Source organism: Entelurus aequoreus, linkage group LG01 (assembly GCF_033978785.1).
Source record: "Entelurus aequoreus isolate RoL-2023_Sb linkage group LG01, RoL_Eaeq_v1.1, whole genome shotgun sequence".
Classification (NCBI taxonomy): Eukaryota; Metazoa; Chordata; class Actinopteri; order Syngnathiformes; family Syngnathidae; genus Entelurus; species Entelurus aequoreus.
In genome coordinates this window covers 35,075,439-35,086,573 of record NC_084731.1, presented here as the reverse complement: position 1 = coordinate 35,086,573, position 11,135 = coordinate 35,075,439, and the positions used below count along the sequence as shown (strand labels likewise).

The 11,135-nt window shown below is 41.4% G+C and overlaps 1 pseudogene; it reads right to left on the bottom strand.

Annotated features, from left to right (window-relative positions):
- Positions 1–7,621: 7,621 nt before the first annotated feature.
- Positions 7,622–10,675, bottom strand: LOC133661873 (uncharacterized; annotated as a pseudogene).
- Positions 10,676–11,135: the final 460 nt, after the last annotated feature.

Sequence of the window (11,135 nt, the reverse complement as noted above, 5' to 3'; positions counted from 1 at the left end):
TGTGATTACAGTGAAGCCAAGTGCTACATACGCTTCATCATATTCTGGTACGGAAAAATAAAAGCATTTTCCCCGAGGTCACACGCCCTTGGCATCGCACCCACTCCCCAATGCCCCACTATTTAAGTAAGGACTGTGCCAAACCAACTTTGTATACCTGATGGTACCTGCTTATGTGTATTTGGGATCTGTAAGTCCCAAAAATGTTGAAATCAAACGGTGGAAGCATTGCAGAGATATTTATCAAACATTCTTGCCTTCCTTCATACTTCCTCCAAACGAGTTGGAGTTTTCTCCGATTGTGACATTTTTACCATATGCGACGTTAACTGATTATCCATATATAGTAATCATTAACCCAAACATCCTTGCATGACTCAGCCAATTTAAATGTTCTATAACATCATGTCAACGATGAAACCCAACGAGGGAAAATGTTTGTTTGCTTTAACCAGCACAAGTCACTTCACTAACTTTTAAACTCATCTGAAGTAAAAAGTGCCTTATGTTTAACTTTTGTGATTTGTGGCAATGTGCCTTCCACTGTGAGGAAGTCGCTTCGAGTGTGTGCAAAGATTAGCCCTACCTTAAGTGCAGACCTTCACAAAAATTGGGGGCAGCATGGCGTAGTGCAGTGGTCCCCAACCACTACCGGTCCGTGGATCGATTGGTACCGGGCCGCACAAGAAATTAAAATAATAATAATAATAATAATAATTTAAAAAAAATACACATATACATACTGTACATATACATTCACTGTACAAACATACATAACATACAGTATGTGTATATACACATACTGTACATACACTACCATTCAAAAGTTTGGGGTCACATTGAAATGTCCTTATTTTTGAAGGAAAAGCACTGTACTTTTCAATGAAGATAACTTTAAACTAGTCTTAACTTTAAAGAAATACACTCTATACATTGCTAATGTGGTAAATGACTATTCTTGCTGCAAATGTCTGGTTTTTGGTGCAATATCTACATAGGTGTATAGAGGCCCATTTCCAGCAACTATCACTCCAGTGTTCTAATGGTACAATGTGTTTGATCATTGGCTCAGAAGGCTAATTGATGATAAAAATACCCTTGTGCAATCATGTTCACACATCTGAAAACAGTTTAGCTCGTTACAGAAGCTACAAAACTGACCTTCCTTTGAGCAGATTGAGTTTCTGGAGCATCACATTTGTGGGGTCAATTAAACGCTCAAAATGGCCAGAAAAAGAGAACTCTCATCTGAAACTCGACAGTCTATTCTTGTTCTTAGAAATGAAGGCTATTCCACAAAATTGTTTGGGTGACCCCAAACTTTTGAACGGTAGTGTATACACTCACTGTACAAACACATATACACATTCTGTACATATACATTCACTGTACAAACACATATACACATACTGTACATATACATTCACTGTACAAACACACACATACACATACTATACATATACATTCACGGTACAAACACACATATAAACATTCTGTACATATACATTCACTGTACAAACACAGATATACACATAATGTACATATACAAGTACATATGCACACATACATTCATGCACATAATCACGTTTCATCAAACATATATTAATGTTGTTGCCCTAGGGTAAACTGGGCATAACACATGGCACTCTGACAAAGCTTAACCTATTGTTACTATAACAATCTACAAGGTTAATGTAGGTTGCTTCTCTTTCTTCCCCCCCATTTTTCTGCATTCTTTTGTATCTCAATTTATCATTACGTATATGTATTGTTGCATTTGAACAACTGTATTGTTGATAATAAAGGTAAAGTATTGGTATTGTTCATTATCAATAGCGCTATTTCTATTGGTATTTGTATTGCTCCATTTTTAGTGTAATAATGCTCATTGTCATTTCTGTATTATTTTTTATTTTTGCTAACTGCTTATTTGCTATTACTTTTACCATCATATTTGTACATGTCGTATTTGCTGATGTTGCTCTGTTGTTGTTGTTGTTGTTGTTGTTGTGTTTGCTGTTGTTGTTTTTGTCTCTGTCTAATCCCCCTCTTGTCCCCACAAGTCCCCCCTCTGTCTTCCTTTTTTTTTCTTTCTATCCCCTCCTGCTCCGGCCCGCCTGCACCAAATGATAATATAAATACATTTAATAAAGTCAAATACAAATAAGGCAACAAGAGAAGTATCCTACACTTCTCTTTTGTAAAGTAAATCTGAACAGCGGATATGGGCATCTACATCAACTATATGATTTGCCTGATAAGCTGGACAGGACATAAAAAAAAAATAATTATAAATAAATAAATAAATAATATTTTATTTTTATTTTTTTTAATTAAATGAACATAAAAAACACAAGATACACTTACAATTAGTACACCAACCAAAAAAAACTCCCTCCCCCATTTACACTCATTCCCACTCATTCACACAAAAGGGTTGTTTCTTTCTGTTATTAATATTTCTGGTTCCTACATTATATATCAATATATATCAATACAGTCTGCAGGGATACAGTCCGTAAGCACACATGATTGTATTTTTTTAATGACAAAAAAACAAAACAAAAACAAAAAAAACATTTTTTAAATTTTTTTAAAAACTACTTATAATGATGAGCTCGTTGACTCCTATTTATGGCAATGTAAGAGACAATGAAACGGTAAGTAATACCAGTAGGTTGGAAATATGTAAATAATACTGTTAGCTCGATTTGTTGTTGTGGAGGGGGGCGTGGCTTGCGGACCTGCAGCGAAGCGGGGTGTGCCAGGACCGGCTTCGAGATCAGCGACAAGTGCATAGACAGCCCACCTGGGCCTGCTTATCTAATCACCTGTCGCTCTGTTAAAAGGCAGCAGCCGGGGAGGAGAGAGGTGGTGGAGCTGGAGCGAGCGCGAGAGAGAGACGGACCGAGAAAGACAATTGCTGAAAAGCACCTGAGAGACATTATCGAGAAATAAAACAGTATTGTAAACCTGAAACTAAACTGTCATGTCAGTGCTTGGTTGTACCGAGGAACCCGGAGAGGAGAAACCTCCACGGTTGTGTAGCTATCTTAGCCTTCTACTGTAAGACAACAGCATCACCGTCCAATGGCAAAATAAAAAATGATCTTCCTTAAAACTACTTTTAATTTGATCAGTGCCTGCTGTGTTTGGCAATGGACCAAAAAAAGAAACTGGAAAGCATTTTATTTTCAAAATGCACATGCATGCGTCCAGGATCTAGTATTGGAGAGATAATGACTCAGTAGAAGTTTAACCTTAGCCAGTGTTTCTTACCAGATACGTCCGGCCTGGCTTCCTTACTTTGTGTCCACCGCGTCTCCTCCTCCAGCCCATATTGCTGATATTACACCAATATCTGATATCAATATTAATTCCTCCTGCCAGTTATGAATGAAAACTGCACAGTAGAAATGAACTGAATGACTTGAAGCAATCTACAAACAAACACAATCATGACGTGGAGTTTGAAAGTGTTATTTGTTGGTAATTCTTTGTGGTGATGGATGCCATCTTTGTTTGTGTGGTTATGATGACTGAGAAACACTGTGAGTAATGCAACATCTCAAGAACGATCGACACTTTTGATTTGTAGGACGTTTGTTGTTTGCTGTTTGATGAATACCTCTCAGACATTCTGCACTGCACTGTACATTAATGACAATTGAATTGTAAGATTATTGACAACATGAATTATGAGAATTAATGACAACATGAACTGTGAGAATAATGAAATCATGAATTGTGAAATAAATGACAACATGAATCGTGAGATTACTAGCAACATAAAGTGAGATTAATGACAACATGGATTGTGAAATTAATGACAACATGAATTGTAAACTTAACGACAACATACATTTGAGAGTAGTGTATTGTAAGAATAATGATAAATTGTATAATAAATGACAACATCAATTGTGAAATTAGTGGCAACATGAATTGTGAGAATAATGACAACTTGAATTGTGAAATTAATGACAACATAAATTGTAAAATTAATGATGACATGACTGGTGAGAGTAATTACAACATACATTTGAGAGTAATGACAACATGTATTGTGAGAATAATAACAATATCAATTGTATAATAAATGACAACATGAATTGTGAGATTAATGGCATCATGAATTTTGAGAATAATGACAACATGAATTGTGAAGTTAATAACAACATGAATTTTGAGATTAATGGTAAAATGAATTGTGAGATGAATGACAACATGCATTTTGACTATAATAACAACACGGATTTTGACATTAATGACAACATGAATTGTGAAAATAAGGTCGACATAAATTGTTAAATTAATGACAACATGAATTGTGATATTAATGATGGAATGAATTGTGAGAATAAGGACAAAATGAATTGTGAAATGACAACATGAATTGTATACTTAATGACAACATGAATTGTGAAACTAATGACAACATGGATTGTGAAATTAATGACAACGTGATTTGTACAATTAATTACAACATCAATTGTAAAATAAATAACAACAGGAATTGTGAGATTACTGTCAACATAAATTGTAAGATTAATGACAGCATGAATTGTAAAATTATTGATAACCTGAATTTTAGAATAATTACAAAAAATGAATTTTGAGAATAATGACAACACAAATTGTGAATAATTGACAACATGAATTTAAAAATTAACGTGGACATGAATTGTGAGATTAATGACAACATGAATTGTGAGATTAATGATACATGAATTGTGAGATTTATGATGACATTAATTGTGACAATAATGAATTGTGAAAGGACAAATATGAATTGTAAAGTTAATGACAACATTAATTGTAAAATTAATGACAACATGAATTGTGAGATTAATGACAACATAAATTGTGATATTAAAGACAACATGAAGGCTTGTAGAGGCCACCATAGTGCAACGTCAGCAGTCCTCTTATGACTCTCTCTTTTGATCCGTTCTCACATTTCTGTTATAGATTATGCAAAGGTGCTATGTTTCTTTCATGGTGTTAGAATCACACTACATTATCTACCGCCATTAAACATTAGCTCGCCGCGTGCGCCAACATGTGACGCGGACATCATTACTTTGATGAACGACATCATTTGCACAACAGTACGACTGTACTGTAAAGAAGGCGCTGGTTCACAGTGAAGGATGCAGATGAGAGAAAAGAAGGCAATAAAATAATTATTGAGTTATTGCTTCTGCTCTTCATATACTATTGTTTGTGATACTTTATTGTTTGTGATGATTTGCATGATTTCTTTTATTATTATGGAACTCCTCTGTTCTTGCGCTAAAGGACGTCAGCATAGCTGCACACTTTGACAAACAAAATGAGAAATGTGCATGGATGTCATAAATCCATTTGAGGAACGACAGTACAGTGTACAATAGTAGTACACTGGTAAGGCAGTATGCACTAGTACTACTGCAGTCGTACACAAGTTAAAAGTACAAGTGTACAACTGCAGTGGCCTGACAGCACATTTACAACCTGTGCCCAAAGGCTTATTGACCATTTCATGCTTTTCTTTCTGTATTAATTATGCATGCATTAGGTACTGTATGGCACTGATACCATCTGACTGTGTCTGACTGTGCTTTTCTTCACAACATCAACAAGACGCTGTGTGTATTAGATTTGTGCATCATGAAATGAAAGCAGGTTACTTTGCTGTTATCTTTATTTGTGATCCCCACATTTCATAAAGTATTTTACTGGATCTTCTCAAAGGGCAAAATTACACGAAATAAACTTGGATACACTTTAGAGTAGTCAGTGTGCAGCTTGTATAGTAGTATACTATACACTAAAAGTCAACAACACAAACATAAATGTAAAAATATCTGGCAACACAAGAGCGTAGCAAGATCGTCGTCAAGCACGCTGCGACCGAGCATCATAGTATGATGCTGCATGAGTGCTGTTGACATTGCGGGAGCTGTGGTTCATTGAGGGAAATATGATTCCTGACATAAATAGTGCTGCTAGTAATGACTCATTTTCTAACAACTAATCCATTGACTAATCTAAACAACGAATTAAAAAATAATTCATTTTGTTTGCTTTACTCTATAAAGAATACTCAGTAGCCTGTTTACCATCTCCTCCCACCTCCAAAGACATGCACCTGGGGATAGGTTGATTGGCAACACTAAATTGGCCCTAGTGTGTGAATGTTGTCTGTCTATCTGTGTTGGCCCTGTGATGAGGTGGCGACTTGTCCAGGGTGTACAACACATTCCGCCCGAATGTAGCTGAGATAGGCTGCAGCCACACGCGCGACCCAGAGAGGGACAAGTGGTAGAAAATGGCTGGATATATATATATATATATATATATATATATATATATATATATATATATATATATATATATATATATATATATATATATATATATATATATATATATATATATATATACAGTATATATATACACTACCGTTCAAAAGTTTGGGCTCACATTGAAATGTCCTTATTTTTGAAGGAAAAGCACTGTACTTTTCAATGAAGATAACTTTAAACTAGTCTTAACTTTAAAGAAATACACTCTATACATTGCTAATGTGGTAAATGACTATTCTAGCTGCAAATGTCTGGTTTTTGGTGCAATATCTACATAGGTGTATAGAGGCCCATTTCCAGCAACTATCACTCCGGTGTTCGAATGGTACAATGTGTTTGCCCATTGGCTCAGAAGGCTAATTGATTAAGATTAAAGTACCAATGGTTGTCACACACACACTAGATGTGGTGAAATTTGTCCTCTGCATTTGTCCCATCCCCTTGGGGAGCAGTGGGCAGCAGCGGCGCCGCGCTCGGGAATCATTTTGGTGATTTAACCCCCAACTCCAACCCTTTGTTGCTGAGTGCCAAGCAGGGAGGCTATGGGTTCCCAGGCGCGGCGCCGCTGCTGCCCACTGCTCCCCAAGGGGATGGGACAAATGCAGAGGACAAATTTCACCACATCTAGTGTGTGTGTGTGACAATCATTGGTACTTTAATCTTAATCAATTAGCCTTCTGAGCCAATGAGCAAACACATTGTACCATTAGAACACTGGAGTGATAGATGATTAGAAAACCCTTGTGCAATCATGCTCACACATCTAAAAACAGTTTAGCTCGTTACAGAAGCTACAAAACTGACCTTCCTTTGAGCAGATTGAGTTTCTGGAGCATCACATTTGTGGGGTCAATTAAACGCTCAAAATGGCCAGAAAAAGAGAACTTTCATCTGAAACTCGACAGTCTATTCTTGTTCTTAGAAATGAAGGCTATTCCACAAAATTGTTTGGGTGACCCCAAACTTTTGAACGGTAGTGAATATATATATATATATATATATATATATATATATATATATATATATATATATATTTATATATATATATAAATATATATATATATATATATATATATATATATATATATATATATATATATATATATATATATATATATATATATATATATATATTTATATATATATATATAAATATATATATATATATATATATATATATATATATAGAACTTGAATACACCTCACGGTGATGCTTGGACACGTCATCAGTGATAAACCCGGGGTCATAGGGTGTTTCGGGTCTTTAATCATCAGACACCCTCGCCCGGGCGACCCAGCCGGGGGTGATCAGACCCCGGCCTGTGTCCAAGTAGCGCACCACGGATCCCCCCTACGGATCCACAGCCACCGGGAGGCCTTTTCTGCGGCCTCTAGGATGTTCTTGGTGGCTTTTCTCAACTGCAGTCCTCTAATGCCAAGGATTCTGAACACACGCTGTAGTGAGTGACCAGCAAAACCTCTGCACCCAATCTCGACTGGTTCACAGCGGGCTCTCCAGCCGTTACTCCGACACTCTACAGTGAGCTCAGCGTATTTGGCCCTCTTTCGCTCATTTGCTTCGTCAATTCGCTCCTCCCAGGGAACAGTCAGCTCCAGTAGCACCACTTGCTTGGATGACTCCGATGTTAACACCATGTCTGGGCGGAGTGACGTGGAAGCGATATTGGCCGGGAACTTGAGTTGCCTTCCCAGGTCAACATGGAGCTGCCAGTCACGAGCGGTGGCCAGGAGCCCTCCTGAGAAGTTGGGCTGGCGGCTTGCCTTCTGTCCTGCTCTGATGAAGGTGATTGACTGCTTCGGGGCGGCCTGGGACTTGCTGTTTTGTATCGCTGCGCAGATAGAATCCGCCAGGGCTTTTAAAACTTGGTCGTGGCGCCAGCGATACCGCCCCTCCCCTAGTGCCTTTGGGCAACAGCTCAGGATGTGCTCCAAGGTGCCCCTCCTCTGGCACAGTTTACACTCCGGAGTGTCTGCTAGGCCCCAGATGTGCAGGTTGGCGGGGCATGGGAGGACATCGTACACAGACTGTATGAGGAATTTTGTGCGCAGAGGTTCAGCTCTCCAGAGCTCTGCCCAGGTGAGTTTTCGAGGTTCTGCATGCTCCCACCTTGTCCACGCCCCTTGTTTGGACATGCTGACCATCCGGCAGCAACGTTCTTCCTCCACCTCTGCACGGATCTCCTCTTGGACCAGTTGGCGCTTCTCCTTGCCACGGGCCCGGTCCCAACGTGGCTTTGGAAAGCTGCCGAGGCCTGCCCTTCCCCTTGCCACAGTACCCAACAAGGTTTTGTGCCTCAGCCGCGCCTCTGCTCTGCTTACGGCTTCTTGTGCCTGCCACTTCCTCCCGGTCTTAACAACGATTCCTGCCGAGGCGACCTTGACATCTGCGGAGTCTCTGTACATCATTACCTCTCTGGAGCGGGTGACTTTGAATTCCTCCAACAGTCCCCTGAGAGGGAGCTGCAGCTTGGTGGAATGGCCATAAAGAGCAATGCTGCTTAAGGACCGAGGGAGCCCCAGCCATCTCCTCAGGAACTGGCTGATGGTCTTCTCTAGTACCTCAACCGTTGTCATTGGTACCTCGTAGATTAACAGAGGCCAGAGTATTCTAGGCAAGACTCCGTGTTGGTACATCCAGGCTTTAAACTTTCCTGGGAGACCAGATTTGTCGATGGCTGTGAGCCATGAGGTCAGGTCGCTCTTTGTCTGCTGCAAGGCCACTGCGTCCTTCAGGGAGCTATCAAAGATCTTGCCCAGGCTCTTAACAGGTCTTTCGGTCACCGTTGGAATCAAGTACCCTCCAACTGTAAAGCGGAAATGGTCGGCCACTTTACCTTTCTTTAGGACCAGAGACCTGGACTTTGCTGGCTTGAAGCTCATCTTTGCCCATGTGATGAGCCGTTCAAGCCCCTGGAGGAGCCACCTGCACCCAGGCACAGATGTGGTCATCACTGTCAAGTCATCCATAAAAGCTCTTATGGGGGGCTGCCGGGTCCCAGATCTTGATTTTGGCCCTCTGCATTCAACCTCCGCAGACTTGACAATCATGTTCATTGCCAAGGAGAAGAGTGACACTGAGATTGTACAACCAGTGATTATGCCCTTCTCCAGGCGGTGCCAGGCAGATGTTACTTGGCTTGAGGAGACTCTTGCTTCGAAGTTGTTGTAGTAGTCCATGATGAGGTTACAGATTTTCCCAGGAACATGGTGTCTTGTCAGTGCTATTTCAACAAGTTTGTGCGGGATAGATCCGTAGGCGTTGGTTAAGTCAAGCCAGAGAGTTGCCAAATCTCCTTTGTTCTCCCTTGCCTCCCGGATCAACTGTGTCACCACTCCTGTATGCTCCAGGCACCCAGGCACTCCAGGTACTCCCCCCTTCTGGACAGAGGTGTCTATGTAGGCATTCTTCAAGAGGAACTCGGTAAGTCGTTGGGACAGGATCTTAAAGAAAATCTTGCTCTCAACGCTGAGCAGCGAGATTATACGAAACTGCTCGATGTTGCTGGAGTTCTCTTCTTTCGGGATCCAGACGCCCTCCGCGTATCTCCACTGAGCAGAGACTTTCCCTCTCCGCCAAATCACCTTCAAGATCTTCCACAGACGCTTGAGGAGCCGTGGACACTGCTTGTAGACCTTGTAGGGTACACCGCTGGGGCCGGGGACAGAACCAGATCTAGCAGCTTTCACAACTTCCTTAACCTCTGCCAGGGTGGGTTCATCACTGTTGAATTGGGACACTGGATCTGCTGGAGTCACCAGTGCCTCAGAAGGGCCAAGCTCTTGATCTCTTGAAGAGTCACTGAAGGTGGCATTGAGATGATGGTCAATCTCTTCTACAGGGCAAGCGAGGTGACCACTTCGCTTCTGGCCCAAAAGCCTCTTAGTGAAGGTGAAGGGGTTGCCTATGAAGGCGCTTCGCTTCCGTGCCTTTTCCTTTCCCCTCCTTCGGTGCCATTCGGCCCTCCTCAACGTGATGAGCTTCTTTCTTACGATGTTAGTGAGTTCTGACAGAGGAGTTCTCTCCTCTTCCTTGGCTGCCTTAAACTGGCGTCTTAAGGATTTGAGTTCTTGCCTCAACTCGCTTATCTTGACTTCGCGCCGATTGAGTTTTGCTGGGTTTCTAGCTGCTCCTTGCTTCTGTTCCACTCCAAAACGCTCACCTCCTATGCTCATTATGAGGGAGCACATGGTTTGAAGTTTCTGGTCAGCGTCACCCTTCGAAATGGATTCCAGGGCTTCATCTACGTCCTCATCCAGCTTGGTCCACTCCTTGCTGTTAGCGACAGGCCACTTTACCCGGCGGTGTTCCGATTTTCTGCTTGGTGGGGGGAAACGTGTTGCTTGGAGGTTCCGGGTACTGTGGGGAGACTCCGGACCTGGCTCCTCCTCCGTCTGACCAGGTTCTGCAGCAGGCACAACAGGAACTGTTGCATCTGCTGCCGTTTCTGAGCGTCGCTTCACTTGTTCCCTCCCAAGGCAGGCCATCTTAGTCTGGTGGATCTTCAGACCTCTCGAGTTCTTGCAGACCTTGCCACATATGCAGACTGCGCTCGTAATCCGTTGTCCATTTGCTTGGGTCATAACCATTAAATCCGTCCTGTTGGGATGCTCATCCTCCCCCCCTCTCGGGCATCCCTGGGGGTATTTTCCTGTAGGGTTCTTCGTAGCAAGATTTGGGTGCCCCCTCGCGGGAGCTGTAGGTCAGGGGGCTGGCCTTCCCTACCCCGGTTGCCGTCTCTCCGGGCTGTCCACTGTCTCTCCAGT